The sequence below is a fragment of the Sinocyclocheilus anshuiensis genome, unplaced genomic scaffold, assembly GCF_001515605.1.
Source record: "Sinocyclocheilus anshuiensis isolate Anshui unplaced genomic scaffold, SAMN03320099.WGS_v1.1 scaffold1011, whole genome shotgun sequence".
Classification (NCBI taxonomy): Eukaryota; Metazoa; Chordata; class Actinopteri; order Cypriniformes; family Cyprinidae; genus Sinocyclocheilus; species Sinocyclocheilus anshuiensis.
Window position 1 is genome coordinate 76549 of NW_015544178.1, and position 17119 is coordinate 93667.

General features: G+C 36.4%; 1 long non-coding RNA gene across 1 annotated transcript in view; it reads left to right on the forward strand.

Moving 5' to 3' along the window:
- The window catches only part of LOC107696295 (uncharacterized), a 3571-nt gene extending 3283 nt beyond the window's left edge, over positions 1–288 (forward strand). Inside the window, exon 3 of the long non-coding RNA XR_001635075.1 lies at positions 252–288. This is a non-coding gene — a long non-coding RNA (uncharacterized LOC107696295). The remainder of the gene's footprint in view (positions 1–251) is intronic.
- The last annotated feature ends 16831 nt before the right edge of the window (positions 289–17119 follow it).

A 17119-nucleotide genomic window follows, 5' to 3' on the forward strand; every position in this document is an offset into this window, starting at 1 on the left:
CCTTCATTTCTTTGTAAGTGGGCAAACTTACAAAATCAGTAGGGGATCAAATAATTATTTTCCCCACTGTATATTTAGGCAATTAATGGAGTTCCCTGACAAGGATGTGCAAAAAAGCAATACTGTTTAAACAGTACTATACTGGGAATAACTGCTGTTGCACAAGTTGTTACCTTGTCTGTCCATGAACAAATTTAGATAAGATAAACTCATGACTATTTCTCACACATTTCCCCTCTGTTTTGTTTCAGATCAGCTGTCGGTGGTTATGGAGGCCATGCAGCCAAGACCAGCTGGGATGCTTGTTGCCATATATCTTTTTGTTGCAATATTGTCATGATCTCTGCTTTGATTTGTTGTTATGAATTCAGTTCTCTATTATTTTTTTTGTAATGTTACAGAATAAAGCACAATAAACAAGTAAGTAATGGATGTATTTAATAGTGACAGTGAATAAAAATATACTGTTGTACATGGACTCAGGTCACTTATTTGGAATTTATTAAATTCAATGGGATTCTTGTAAAATATTCAAAGGTTTTATAAAATGGTGTAAAATAAATTACAGTAAAATTACTGTAATATTATTCTGTAAAACTAAGTTACAGTAAGGATATGATGATATAGTACTGTAAAATTAAGTTGCAGTAAGGGTATTTTACTGTAAAATTAAATTGCGGTAAGGCCATCATACTGTAAAATGAAATTGCCTTAAGAGCATTATACTGTAAAATAAACTTGCGATAAGGACATTATATGTATATTATTTATTTGCTTCTTTTCCATTTTGCATTTACTTGTACTTTTACTTTCAATACTTAAGTACGTTTAAGATTTAAAAAATACTTTTTAAGTACTTAAGTACAATAAATATCACATACTTTTAAGACTTTTACTCAAGTAATATTCTAAACGGTGACTTCAACTTCTACCAAAGTCATTTTCTGGTAGGATATCTGTACTTTTAATTGAGTATGGCTTTCAGGTACTTTATACACCACTGGTCGTTAGTTCCATTGAACTCTATTGGCAATGATGGAACTTGCCACCATAGTTGCTGGGAAACGCACCCCAGGTCGTTGTTGGTTGCTGTAGTTGCCGGTGGTTTCATTCTTTTTCAGGACATTCCAAACTATCGATTTCTCCATGCCCATTGTTTTTGACATAGCTCTATTTGAGTTCCTCTTTTCTTTTAGCATCCAAATTGCTTGCTTTTCTCTCAAAGTCAGCTCCCTTGTCTTCATCCTGGTTTGTGTGTGTGTCACCATCAAATGCAAGACTCAGAATAGAGAAGCAATGGCTATAACTGATACAACACATTCCCTGCTTTTAAAGGGGTCATATGACGTTGCTAAAAAATAACATTATTTGGTGTATTTGGTGTAATGAAATGTGTTTATGCGGTTTAAGGTTAAAAAAACACATTATTTTCCACATACTGTACATTATTGTTGCTCCTCTATGCCCCGCCTTTCTGAAACGCGTCGATTTTTTCAAAGCTCATCGTTCTGAAAAGCGAGGTGTGCTCTGATTGGCCAGCGGTCCAGTGCGTTGTGACTGGCTGAATACCTCAAGCGTTTGATGGAAATGTTACGCCCCTTACCATATTGTGATGCCGTGTCCTGGTGCGATGAGACAAAACCAATAAAACCCATTACAAACGTGGCATTTGTAGCATCCAGTGGGGACATAATTACTGATTATAATGACTTATAATGTCTTTTTACACGTTGTGTTGCATCGCGCCGCGGGAACATAAAACCATGTCTGCATTTGTGATCGGAGAAATGACAAAACAACAAGTGCTACTCTACACTGCTCAAAACTCGCTGCACACATCTGAATATTTGGGTTGAACTGTTCTGGAACAGTGTTGTAAATACAACTTAGTTATGTCCTCTTTTGGAAGACCAAACTTAGTAGTTTCACTTTCACAACAAAACACGGCGTCTCCATGACATGGCGGCGGCAGCAACAATACTACAGCGAGAATCAAAGTTATGCCTTCTTTCTTTGCTCTTTGGGCGGTGTTATGCAAATCTTGAAATCGCATCATATGACCCCTTTAATATCTGAACAATTAATGCATCAGGACATGGCTGATCATTTAGAAAGACATGCGAGTCAACTGTCCCAATACGTATGCTCACATCAGATGTGAATCAGATGCGAGACTCTAAAAGTGCCGATCTTCTTAGTTGGCATTATCTATGTGTTGAATCACCCAGTAATAAAAATGTGACATTCTGTAGTTTTGTCTCATATTCATCTTTTAATCATATTTGCAGATGTCTTGACTCCACGGTGGACAAAGCAATTTTGTCATTACTCAATCCTATATAATTTTAGATATGAAATTAGAGTTTTATCTCTGGCAGGACAATTTTAAATGATCCCTTCCTTTTTTTTCTTTTCTATACTGGAAATAATAGAAAATAAACTAGATTCGCCTGACCTAATATTTGTTTTGGCCCTCACTGTCAAATAATTTAGAAAGGCATATCAACAATGACAAGCAGAGAGTGTTTCAGTATTTCTAATCAATGCTCAGTTGGAGAGAAAACCTCTGATGGAAAGTCTGCCAAGCCATCACACTTTCAAGCATCCTCAAATGACTTTGATTGAGATGATCTGGTGGCCAGCAGCAAGATGCAGATAGACCAATAAATTACTTCAGATAACAGTGATGTCAACGCAGTCTACCAAAAACAAAAACAAACTCCTCCCCCTGCTATCAAAAGCTATTAGCTAGCAGTTAATGTGAATTTGATGATAAATATACAGCCTTGGTTCTAACATCCTTCTTTTTGGCAGGAAGATGTAAAATGACTGAATAAAAGCACAATGCTCTGGAAAGTACTTTTGAACGACATGTTCATGGATGGCTTGAACTGGATGTCATTTCTGTATCTTAGAAGAAAGAGCCAAAATGGTTTAGGGTAGACTGACAAAAAAAAAAGATGAAATGGATGGAGTTTTTTTTCCTTCATATATTTTAACATATTATTGCATAAAAAAAATAAAAAATAAAAAAAACACAGACATAAACAGTATTCAATACACAAGAATGCAACACTTTTGCATAATGCATGCTTTTAAATATTGGCTGCTCATGCCAAATATGATGCTTTGTAATAAGTGCACTGGATTCAGCTGTTATCAGTGAAGTGCATTTTCATTTAGACTTTGGCTCATATGCAATTTAGTTTCTAAAATAATGGCCTTTTCTCAGTGAGTGCCCAAAAAATGAACCCTCATTTTTTATTTGGGGTCTGAGAGGCTCTAAGACCATTTTAATAGCCTGATAGTGTTCCCAAGTTGATAAGCTCCAACAAAGACCCTGTGACGAGTGGGGCGGGGCCAAGAGCCGTGGGAACGGAGCGAGGCCGGTGGAGTAAATGATAATGCGACACCTGCGCAACTCACTGGTTTCGAGTCCCACGGAGGAGCTCCCAAAGGATAAAAGGTGGAGTGACGACAGTGAAGGACGAGAGAGGACCAGGCCTGGGGGCTATTCCAAAAAGCAGGTTATGTGACATACAGAGAAGGGTGTTCCTGCACAACCGGAGGCCACAGTTCTAGGACCGCAGTTCTAGGACCCTATTCTTTTGTAACAGCGCCACCTACCGAATTGGATCACTAAAGATGGACTGCAGTTTCAAGGTTTGTCCAAGGAGTTGCTATATTTGTCCCTAAACTTTTGAAAAAAGTCTCAAAAGGGGCGGGGAAGTCGCTAAATCTAGCTACAAAGTAGCTAAATTGGCAACACTGCCTAAGCACTCTTCCGCCAATCCCGAGAAGGGTGTTCCTGCACAACCGGAGGCTGCAGTTTCAGGACCGCAGTTCTAGGACCGCAGTTGTAGGACCCTATTCTTTTGTAACAGCGCCACCTACCGAATTGGATAATATAGCGGAGGCTGCAGTTTCTGGCCCGCATTTCTAGGACCCTGGTGGTTTAGTTTGTAGTAATGTTTTTTTGTTATTTCAATTGTGATTTTTGATTTATAAATGCATCAGATGTTAATTACAATGTGTGTAATACCTGCTTTGAGTTAACAATTAAAAATTTAAATTAATTTACACTTAAAATATAAATGAAAAATGTATTTCAGTCGTTAAACAACCGAAACCTGGAGTAACTTAAGTCTTAAATTTCTTGAAATATACTGTATATTGATTAGCCCCCTTAAGTTGAACTAATTAGCTCATTATCAGGTATAATAAAGATGGAATCAAATTAAATCAGCATTTGCAGTCACTAAATTACGGACATATATTTAAAAGTTTGTAGAGAGGCAAGACATGAAGAATGATTCAGCAATGTATATGTATACTGTATATATACACTCATTTTTGCAATAACACATAATACAACATCATAAAAAAGACCCCCTTTTCCACCAGTTGCTGCATGGACAGAAAGGCTGTAGGCTTCAACTCCTGAGAGAGAGAGAGAGAGAGAGAGAGAGAGATGGAGAATTAAATAAGAAACATTTGCTTTAACATGTTTAACTCTGTAATATAGATTTCTGATTTAACACTTATGCAATGTTGGGATTGTAGAGAGAGAGAACCAAACAGAATAATCATGTTACTGACATATAACTCCATACTCTAAACCCCAAATTTAAGTATATAAAAGTAAAACCCACCAATTGAATGTTCTCCCTTCTTTCCTCAATTGTTTGTCAATCCGGTAACACTTTCTATGAAGCCTGTATTTATAATACATTATAAGGGTTTTCTTAAGGCATAATAATTAATGCATAAAGCATTATAAAAAAAGCTTAATAATATGTTGTATCATCTCATAAATAATCATAACATTTATAATACATTGTAATACTTACGCATTTGTGGTTATAACTTTTAAGAGTATGATTACGTATAAAACACAATCAATACCATTATAAATCCACTTAATTTATAATGGATTATCTTGACTGTTTATTTAAGATCTGGACAGTATCTTTCTACATCTTATGAGTGGTTAGCAAGGTTATTATAGTTTTGAATTTTTAAATTCGTTTTATTTTAATATCGTTTTCAAATTTGCTATCAGGCATAATTTAACCTTAGAGAGGCAAACATATAGCAACACAAAATTAACGCATGCTGAGATGGATTCGATAATAAAAGTATACAAATATACGCCAAAGAAAGCAGTCAAGCCTTTTTTACTAAATCAATCTACAGTTTAAAAGTTGAGCTTAATGTCATATCCAATGATGTGTGTTGAGATATTTAGTATGAAAATAAATGTAGCCTGATTTGGTTATGTCTTTTCTTATTTAATCATAATCATGATATTGTAACTGTGGTGTCTTGCTCACTTTTCTGTGAACAGCCGTGCATAAGTCAAAACTGGGACTAATGAAATTTAATAATAACGGCAATCGCATTTATCAGTAAAGGCTTATATTTGAATGTTCTTTTCATTTATAAAGAATTATAAGCGTGTGTATGATGTGATTTAGCCAATGCACATTTGTTCAAAAGCCTGGCAGAGTGATCACAAGATGCTAGGCAAAAGTTTTGTATTGATTTCAGAAAGGACACGCGTTCTCATCTTTGTTTCTGTTAATTATCATGTTGCGCTGCATGTCTGTTTTTCTTCAAAGCACCAACTTAGAATGCCTAATGTTGGTTTGATTGCTTGTGTTACATTATAAAATAAATAATCTTGCTTACCTGATGTAATAGATTTAATGCGAGTGCGGTTCGGGTCGCGACTCGCGGTCTTTATGTCAAACGGTGCTGGTCTGGTACAGAATTAAATTAGCGCTGCGGTCAGATAATGGGTCGGGTGTTCTGTTAAGTACTGCTATCGGGTTTACCAAACAGGACCCGTGCAGGCTTTAAAACTGCTTTGCGTCTCTCCGTCAGATAACCCCATGTGCGTGATGCGCCATTACGGCTATTTCCCTTAACCTCCATACAGCTTGTATACTTTTCCGCCAAGGGGTGAGAACGTAATGATTACGAAAATGATTATTTATTTTTGATAATTCTTATTTTATTTCAGTTTTTCAATAACTGTTGTTAGTTTCGTTTCGTTTTAGTTTTTCAATTATTTTGTCATTTTTATTTTATTTCAGTTTACGAAATTGTTTTTTCATCAATCGTTTTATTCAGTTAGTTTTTCAATAACTGTTGTTAGTTTAGTTTCGTTTTAGTTTTTCAATTATTTTGACGTTTTTATTTTATTTCAGTTTACGAAATTGTTTTTTTCATCAATCGTTTTAGTCTTAGTTTTAGTTTTCGTTTACGAAAATAACCTTGGTGGTTAGGAGTGGTTGAATGTTTCCTGTGAGGTTAATATAAATTTTGCTGTGAGCTAGTTTAAGATCAGTTGTAATACTTTCAAATGAAAAAATGCAATGTGTGTTTTTTATTAGATTACATTTTATTTTGATGGTCCCCTTTAGTGAATTGACTAAGCAACTTTGCAACTACATGTTAACTAATTCTCATTAGAGTATTAGTAGACTTAGTTACGATTAGGGTTGGTAGAATAAGTTGATGTATTTGCAAAGTTGCTTATAGTCAGTAGAATACCTGTTGGGGAACCATCAAAAAAAGTGTTAGCAGACAGTCTACTAATACTCTAATGACTGCTAGTTGATATGTAGTCGCAGAGTTACTTATCAACAGTTGTCTAAAGGGTACCGTCAAAATAATCAAATTGATATTATAATAAAAATAGTTCAAAGCAAATGTGTACACATTCATCTGATCTGATATCTGATATTATGACTGTTTGAGAAAATATTATTATTATTATTATTTATAAGTGGTTTTTGTCTGCTTTAAGTACTGTGAAGTTACTTAACTTAAAGCAAACAAAGAGCACTTATAAATAATAAGACCACATTAAAGCATTTTGGAATGTTTTCATGAAGACTTTGTATTTGTTATTTTACAGTAAAAACACAAATAAGATGTACTAAGTTATTGTGCAGATCTTAAACAATGGCAAGATATGAGACCTATAATATAACTATGAGAAATGTAATCCATTGTAACTTAAGTGGACGCAACGTGTTCATTGTGTGTTATAAATCATCATGCACTTAACCACAAATAAGTATTATAATACATTAAAACTGTTCTTATGATTATTTATAAGATGATGCAACATATTATAAGGTTTCTTATAATGCATTATTCATTCCTTATAATGCTTTAAGAATAACCTTATAATGTATTATAAATGCAGGCTTCACTTTAACTCGGTAACACTTTCTATGAAGCCTGTATTTAGAATACATTATAAGGGTATTCTTAAGGCATTTTTTTTGAATGCATAATGGATTATAAAAAAAGGTATGATTATTCATGAGTTGATATAACATATTATAACAACAATTATAATAAATCATAATACGTATTTGTGGTTATAAGTTTAAGAGTATGATTATTTATAACACACAATGAACACCATATTAAATCTACTTCAAATACTTAAAATGAATAAATCAGCCTATGTAACATGTAATACTTTAATAATTGACTTAAGAAATACAGTTATTTATTTATAAAAAATAAACAAATATTTTCTGTGAAATTCAGTAATTAAGTTAATTCTGTAAAAGTAGTTATACCATTATAATCTTGCCTGCTGAAAAAACAAACAAACAATAGAACCCCTCCCAAAACACAATAACAAATTTAATGGATTTTAGGGTTATAATGGGAATTTGTTTGGTTTTAATGTAAACTATAATGGTGTCTATTTGATGGATTCTATTGGTGGGATGTAATCTGGCAGATGGCAACCAATAGAACAACAGTAATTCCTATTGGAACAATGCCCAAAACAAAAAGGAATTTTGTAACGGTTTAGTGGAAACTGTAAGAATTTCTGTGATGGGTTCTATTGTTTTTTTCAGCAGGGTAATGATACCCATACTGTGCTGCACATTATTGACAATATTGAGCTGAAGCTTGACTTTGCAAATTTAAAATCGCAAATCAAATCGCAATCGCAATATCTGCCAAAAAAAATCTCAATTTGATATGTTCCCCCAAATCGCACAGCCCTATTTTGAAGTAGCAGTTCGTATTGTGTGGTAATTGGAGATATGAAATAAGCTCAAGCAATTTCTGCACAATATATGATAGGTGTAAAGCTAATAGGTTTAGCCTTAATAAAGAGCTGTTCCTAATCCTTGCATTAAGGACGGCTAGAGGTATTAGCTTGCGATCACAGAAATAGTCCTATTTGCAGTTTAGTCCAGTATGTGCTAATGTAACAAGAACATTTGCTGGGATTAAAGCACCGTTATTCCATTCTTTCATGAGCAACAGCTATGCAAGCTAATGATGATCATGTCCTTAATGCACTTTGATCAAAATACAAGACGTGTTGTCAACAGCTTCAGAAACGATTTTGAAAAATCTGCAAAAATCAGCCCAGTCCAGCACTATTATTAATCAAACATGCGACAGCCTGTGATATTATTTAAGATAAGTTCACGGTTCTATACAGACAGGGTGGAAAATTAACAACTGTCACCAGACAATTTTTTTTTTCACTGTAGTGAGTGATTTTGCTTTATCAGCAACCTGAAAGACATCTCAAGATTAGCCTTTGACAAAGAATGCCCATAGTAACAACAACATACTTCTTTAAGTAACATATTTTGATTGGATCCTCAAAAAAGACTAAAGTAAAGCACACAAGTCACACATAGCCAGTCACTGTGACTGCCAGGCAAAACAAGTTAATTTTTCACCCTGTGTACAGTTTATTTCCTGTGTGTCAGGACTCACACTTCCTACTCTTATTCTCACTGCTACAAAAACACCTGATGTTGCCCAAACATGTAAAAGGAATACAGTATCCATGTGCTTAGAAATACAAAACCCTTCAATAAATGTTCCACAAAAAGAAAGTGAAGGGTATAAAGCTCTTTACATTAATATTCAAGATTATTTTGATGAGAAGGAACAATGAAGAGAGGATACTGTTAGTGTCCATACCGCTAATGGGGTGAATAGCTGCCATAATAAACTGAAAATGGACAGCCTCTGTTCAGGCCAATATGTTTTTGTTAGATTTGATAATAGCAAGGCTTGACGAATCCCTTTGTCTGTGTGTCAAGCTGTGTAGTCAAATCCAATAATGAGTGTCATCCCCTTTATTATTGAAACAGAGGCACAATAGCTGAGTGACTGAATGATTGAAGATACTAAACAGTTATTTTTCGAGATGAATGTAGTATCGCGTGAGATGGTTGTTAATTGACCTGTAGTACTAATCTCTCATTGGGGAATCAAGCAGGACACATTTTTGTTTAACCAGTTACATACATGGGTGTTTTTTAACTGATCTGATGAATTTACCATTCAAATGATGGAAATTTCCCAGGAAGGTAACAGCATTGTTATACTGACACACAGCCTGGAGTATAAGCCTCTGGATCATTCAGCACAAGTGCCAGATTTGGATTAGCCTTGCACAGCAACATCTTGAATATGGAGTGAGTGAAGGTGCGCAGGCTGAAAGGGAGTCTGCAATAACTTTTTATGCACTCTGACTTGAGTGTCAGGAGAGTTCTAATTGGTTGAGGCATAGGTAAGGATGCATGCCGCCTTTGGTTTTGTGACTTTAGTTGGAGATCTACATGAGACTATTGACATTCTTATGTAGCAAGGCTGCGCAAAATTCAAAATTGAAGAACTGGCTGAATTTGAATTGGTCACACCGCACAGGAAGTTAAACTTTGAACTGGAATGACAGGAAGAAGAATTGTATATTCAAAGAAATTTAGCACAGGTAATGCATTCTGGAAGTGTTCTTCCACTCATAAAAGTTAATAAACACACACACACACACACACACACACACACATATACATATATGTTCTGCTTCATCAAATGGAAGTGCATTGATTTATTTATTTCTTGAATTGACTCTGATCAACCAGAAAGACTAATACAGTAGAAAATGTTGCTTTTCAGAGTTATATGGATCCAGTGCACAGAAATTATACCTAAAAGTGCTAAATGACCCATTATAGATAATTTACTGTCATCCTTTCTCTAATATTTGTCTTCAGATGTACTCTATATTACAGAAAAGTATATGACAAAAGATGCAGGATGAAACGCTAGCTGTCTGGTGTTGTTAATATAGAATATCTAAAACTTCCCTGAAGAGGTGCAGAATTCTGATGAGCAAGCTGAGAGGATGCAGAATCACAGGTTATTATAAGCCTCCGCTGAGATGCAGAGTGGGTGTTTTTCAGCCAAGCATGCTTTTTAACTACAAATGCATCACACGCTCAGACATTCACGCATACACGAACATGCAAACACTCAGTCATTTACTGTTCATTTGAGGAAATTCAAGCTAAACCCTGGGAAGACATGACTTCACAGATCATTCTTCATCGGTTATGTAAGACGTAACTAAAACTGTAATTTCTAATTGAGGATCACTGAGGCACAGTCTGATGTTAAATGACGTAAATTAGATCTTATTTTGCACAAACGCATCACTTTCTTTCACAAGTATCGCCACCGACTGCGTTCAGACAATACAGCTATTTCTATTTATGTAGAGGACATTTACGCATAAACTATGTGTAATACACCCACATGAATACTATTAATTAGTGATGATATGTCTCTCCTGAGATTAGCAACACCACCAATCGACACATTGGCATTGCAAACCTCTGAGTTCATGGTATTGTACATATAGTATTTCTTTCTCCCTCTTTCTGTTTAAACACTATCCTCTGAAGTTATCATGTTTTTCTATTTCTATGTACTGTGGAATGTTTGATGTTATTCATGATTGATAATGGAAGGTAATGAAGCCCTCCTAAAATCAAAACATTTTTGATATTTTTTAGAACAGTGCTCACTGTAACGTCTGGAGTCCATAATGACTTTCAATTACCAATGGCTCCTCTTATGTTCCCACTCTAGTTAGTCGTGCGGAGTAGAAAAGGGCAAGATATACCCTTTGAAGTAGTGCCATTGACAAGCAATGTCCCATTGAAGATAAAGGTGGCTTCCATGTTACGTGAATCGCCTACCACCTGGAGGACAGCACTCGCTGTGGGCTGCAAACTAGCATTTACTGGGGACATCTCATTAATTTCTCACTGATGTCAGTGATGGACTCAGCAGGTGGGAGAAGCATCATGATATTAAGTGGGATGTGATGTTAGAGTGAAAATGAAATGCTAAATATGAATTCTTTTGAATTCTGACGGACCCCGCACACAAACTGAATGCAAATTTGAGGCAGAACCCACTCGATCGTTTCGGCTAGAATGAGGTATTCGTGTCTTGTCCATAAGAGATTCTTGTCATACTGGATGAAAGAAACATTATCAGAGATACGAGTATCGCTGTCAAAATTAGCTTTCCATTGTGTCCTTGAAGAGCAGTCATTGAGTAATCTGTCCAAGAACTTGTGTTTCTATGATTTAGAATGGAAAGTAAAATGATTGAAATTAAACCACTTTATGTAAGAGAAGAATGATAAGTTGATGAATAAGACTAAAAATCCAACAAATGTTATAAAGACCAGAGTGATATTTGTGAAGATATTCTAATAATATAAATATTACTTTTCCACTTTTAAAAAGCGTGTGGTAAAGGTTTGGCTATTTACCACCATCCTATTAGCTCCTGTTGGTAGATATCATAACTATTCATTATTGGCTGCACCCTAAAGGTAAAAAAAAAAGAAAAAAATCTTCCTTAGTTGTATTTAGTGGTAGGAAACTATCAAAGCATGTATTTTGCTTTATACAATATTTAATTAACATCCAGTCAGATGGAATGCCTTCATTTGGTGGGTTTTAAGAAGTAGTAAGTTTGTAGTAAGTGCTTTCACTAATTAGTGATTACATTGCTTATTTCTCAGAAGAAATCTGAAGAAGTCTTAAGTTGAAAAAAGACACATGAATTTACCACTTTCAACTACTCCTTCAAAACAGCATTTTTATTCTTTCCAGCAACCACTAAACTGAATGCACAAGATTGTGGGATATCATGGGCAATGAAGGATACAATGCTATCTTCAAAAACCAACCAGAGGAAGACATCTCAGAAGACAGATATTATGCAAACACTAAATTTGGATGTGTCTTGATTCCTGCCTTTTTTTCCCCACATACTGCATGTGAAAGATATGCCTTTCAGATACAGTATAGGTGCAACACCCAAAATGTGCAATACTGGGTTACTTGAGGATCAGGACTGCACCACCCAGGTAGCCAAAACGGTTTGGCCCGATAATGGCCCAGATCCGGCAGGCCGGATGAAATAACTCGGCCCGGCTGCGGTTGCCAGAGTCGGCATGGACATGGGATGAATGACTCCCCAGAATTGGCCCAAATACACTGGCCCGAGTCCGGCTGCCAAAACTGCCGGCATTGGGCCACAATCACGCAGACAAGAATTGAAACACTTAGCCGGTACTCACCCGAGTCTGGGTACTAAAACTGAGTCAACACCACCGGGATTGGGCCACAACCACACCGACGAGAAATGAAACACTTAGCCAGTACTGGCCCGAGTCTGGGTACTGAAACTCGTACCTTAAAATCCTTAAGATGGCATCTTTCAACTAAAATAAAATAAATATTTTACGGTGTCCTTGTTAAGTCTACATGTACTTATGCATGTCAACTAAACATGCCACCTTTACAAAGATTAAGGGTTTGGCCCTTACACCATTTCTTTTCATGGCATCCCCACCGACCCCATGAATTACCCCATAACATCCATATGTGCTCCACCCCAAAAAGGACACCCTCCTCCAGCACGAAAAGGGGAACAGACAATGACACGTATGATTATTCAGACAATCTCAGACTGATAACATGAATGGTAACTCTGGTAAATGTTAACATTTGGAACATACCTTTGGAAGAATTTGTTTGCATTGGGGCCTGCTCTTTTCTTCCCCCATCTCTGTCCAAAGTGAGCAGCAGCCATCTTTTGATGAACTTTTAAATCTCTCCATCTGATGCACTGCCAGTACTTGCATTTCTTTGCACTAATTGAAAAAATATATATATATAAAAAAAAGACCAGTCGCAATACAGTGGTATCAAACTCAATTCCTGGAGGGCCGCAAGCTCTGCACAGTTTAGCTCCAACCAGCTCCAACTCACACCTGCTTGGAAGTTTCTAGTAATTCTGAAGACCTTGATTAGCTTAATCAGATGTGCTTGATTATTGTTGGAGCTAAACTCTAGCACTATATCAACGAACTCACAATTATAGCTTCATTATAAATAAACATTATTTTGATATTATATGTGTAGAACGGTTTATTAAAATTACATTATATGTTAGATTATCAAATGTTTACTCACCAGGGTAGCAAGTTCTTCTGGTCTTCTGGCAATTAGCAACACAAAAAGCCTATCAGGTTTTGTCATTAGATGTCAAAGCTAGTGCGCATGTCTTGAAACTCATATAGCAAAAAATTTGAAAGTTCCCTTAACCACTTTAAGCTTGTTTCATTATATGAATTAAATCATTAATTTCCAAATGTAGTTAAAGAAAAAAGAGAATGTTGGATAAAAGGAAAAAATATATATTAATAGGAATTCAAATAAAAAATACACTAAGAAATAACATGGGCAGGTAAAAGATATTATGTTTAAGTGTCACTGCTACATACTATTTACCACATTGTAAACGGAGACCTACCCCCAGCACTCAACCTAAATTGGTCCAAGTCTGCATGCCCATATCTCAGCCAAAATCAGACCAGCCCTTATGGTCCGTAATCGGGCCGAATGTGGCTAAATGTGCCGTGTCTCACTGCAAATCGGGTCAGATCTGCACATCCAAAGCCTAGCCAAATCTGGCAACCATTACTGGGCCAGAGCTGGCTCACTTTCGGTGAGCCGCTGCCAGATCACAGCCGAGTGAGCCGACACTCAGCCGCAATTGGCCCGATTGCGCTGGCTACCTGGGTAGCCACTAAGCCTCAACTCTAGCTACAATACACACAAGATGGTCACACACAATTTTTTTCATATCATCAAGGGCACATCAAATTAGTGGCATAACTCAGTAAATGCATTTTTGTTTTCATTTATGAAACAGCAAACAAACGGATTGCAACACAATAAAACTTATTAAGAATGAATGACTCTGGAAATGAATCCCATACAATTATATTTCTTAATTTGCTCTCTAATAGCACTTAGAAAAATCATTGATCTAGATGTTTAGTTTGGTTCTCTTTACGGGGGTTCCATAGAGACTTTCTAGGAAGGTAGGAAATTATCTTGTTTGTGGCAACAAACCTGTTTTTACACATAACTGGAAATGTGCTTGTGTGACTAACGGTATAAATATGTAAATAAAACCATAGCTGCGGTACAGACACTCTGTGTCAGCGCAGAGAACGCCTGGCTGCTGTTCACACACTGACTGGTGTGCGGGTGGAGAGGAGGCCTCCCTTCCTCACATCCCCTGCCAGGTTTTTGTCTGCAAGCCTGCTGCCTCTCGTCTCGGCACTCCTGCCCACAAACTTCTCCATTTCATTTTACCCCTCACCATTTCACTCACTCCCTCCCACACTGCAGGCTCGGTTTATTCGTGCAACCATTAGGGGGCGCTCTGGCAGCTCAGCCATGAACTTTAACACTGGAATCTGCTTGCATCCCAAAAGTCTCAGGCATCGTCGTTCAGAGACACTCATCCCTGACAAACTATCAAAACAAAGCCTTTTATCACCCTTCGAAGATTAATTTTAGCTGGGGCTGCTGGATACCTTCAGGCGGCCATGTTGTCTTTTTTATTATGGTGCAACAGAGGCGTCTAGGTGCTCAGGGCTTGACTTTACGAGCTAAGCGGTGCACTTGTAACTCCCCGGACGTGTCCCTAAACAAATTATAATTACAGAGCGGAGGCGACGGACTTCATAAGATGCCATGGCGAATCAGTGGTCGCTGAACAAACCAATAGCATTGTGCCACCTGAATTGAAGGGGGATGGACCTCTGGAACATAGATTTAAAGCTTTGCACTAAATTGGAGTAATAACACTCACATCAAAGGCCGAAGAAAACAAGTGTCTCTCTGGTCCCCTAAGCCGGTATACTAACAATGCATAATTTGTGACAGCCAATCAGAAATGGTTGCTCTTCCCTTGCGCTTTTTCCGAAGTTGTGTCACTGTTGTCACTGGCTGTGAGATTAATTGGTTGATTAACCCTGAGGACCCATTGCTCACAGTGTTTGTATAATAAGTCATCTTCCCTTCTGTCTGTCAGGACAGAGAGGTAAACACATTTTTGTGAGAGAAATTAAATAGTTTAAGGAGAAATGAAAGACTGTTTACTGATTTCTTTAATTCTGTTCATCCTATTTTTGAATACGTACACAATATTTCTCTCTCCCACACTCAATACTTACAGTCAGATGATAAAAGATGACAAGGCACAATGCAGTCTGACAAGCTTATGGGCAACAACAAGTAATGAGAGAAAGAGAGGAGCCGTGCAATTCATCATTTATCACTACAGAGAGTACACTCCCTCTCTATCATACTCCAAACTTTACTTTCTCTCTCTACTGTGTCTCTTTCTCACTCTAATAAAAGATGGGCTAATTATTATTTTATATATATATATAAATAAATGGCATCTAAGTGTTTCCACACAAGACCTACATATTATTATGACCTTGATAGCAGCTTTTTAATCACTTTATGTAACTGTTAATTAATGTCAACAAAGCCCACTATAGGTTGTGAGACTAGAGTTGATCTAAGAGGAGTCTGTAGATTAAGGTGATATCTTGAACCTTCTGATGTATTGGACCTTCTGTTTTTTTGGCAACTGTTTAAAGAGAAATTAGAAAATGTAGCTGATATGCTCTTCAGCACAGTGATACAAAAACAATCATTCAATCAATCTTTTTTTTCAATTTCCAATATTCATTCCAAAAAAAACAAACAAAAAGAATTTAAAAAAAAAAAATTGTAGGGTGAGGACTTGGATGTTGGATGCTGCGTTGGATGTTGATTGAATTTTGAGAAGTTGTTCCACACAAAAATGAACGAGTTTGAGGCTGATTGTAAGGAAAGAGTTGGGGTTTAGGTGGGCTTCATCATTGGACAAGTCTGACATATGTTAACACATTAAATTAAAAAAAGGAAATATATATATATATATATATATATATGTGTGTGTGTGTGTGTACACACGGATACATACATACACACGGAAATTATACTTTTAGAATACATAGATGAAATGTTGACAATAAGATCTGTAACACGCATTTACAAAATTACCAAATTTATTACTAAACTTGTTGTGAAGCATAAGCCTTTGATGTGGCTAGATTTATGCATACAGTAGATGCAGAATTTCCAAGGTTTCATCTCAAAATCTGTGCAGAAAACGCAGGAATAAATGCAATTAACATTTTAAAGTTCCAGAGTAAAATAATTAAATAAATATTGCATGACAAACATTTCATTTAATTTGAAATTGAAAGACAGAGCAGTCTTTCATACTTCTCTAATTTTTACATATGGAAAATTATTGGACGGAAATTTGGAAAACATTAACCATGCAAAAACCCAAGCATTACGTACATGTGTATCATGTTTTCCTCCTGCATTCAGATACAGTTAACACAACCAAAATTATTTGTATAGATCCAAAAACAAGTTATGAGAGCAACTAGCTGGAGGATACACTTAGGATGAATTCAAAACTAATTCCAAATGCTCATAAATAAAATTATCTTGGTACTGACACAGTAACCTCCGATAGAAACAGTCTCTTTGAATAAGCCTCTAAACCTCACACTACTGGTACAACCCGGCATACAGTGGAGGGCATTTGGGAAGAGCTAAAAAAACCGACAAGACAGGTTCTTGAGAATTTCAGAGCCCCACTGGCTTCACTAACCCCTGGAGTCAAGCTCCTATCTGTCTCTCAGAACAACTATGTAATGGCGGCTGCCAAATGGACTTCAATAAGCAGAGATAAAGCCCAATTAATTTCCATCACACTATCCTTAAAATCATAATCACAGAAAGCGTGTCTGGTTTTACAGTGGTTTGTTTTCTTTCGTTCAAGCTCAGTAAGTCAAACATACACTACACTTAATGTG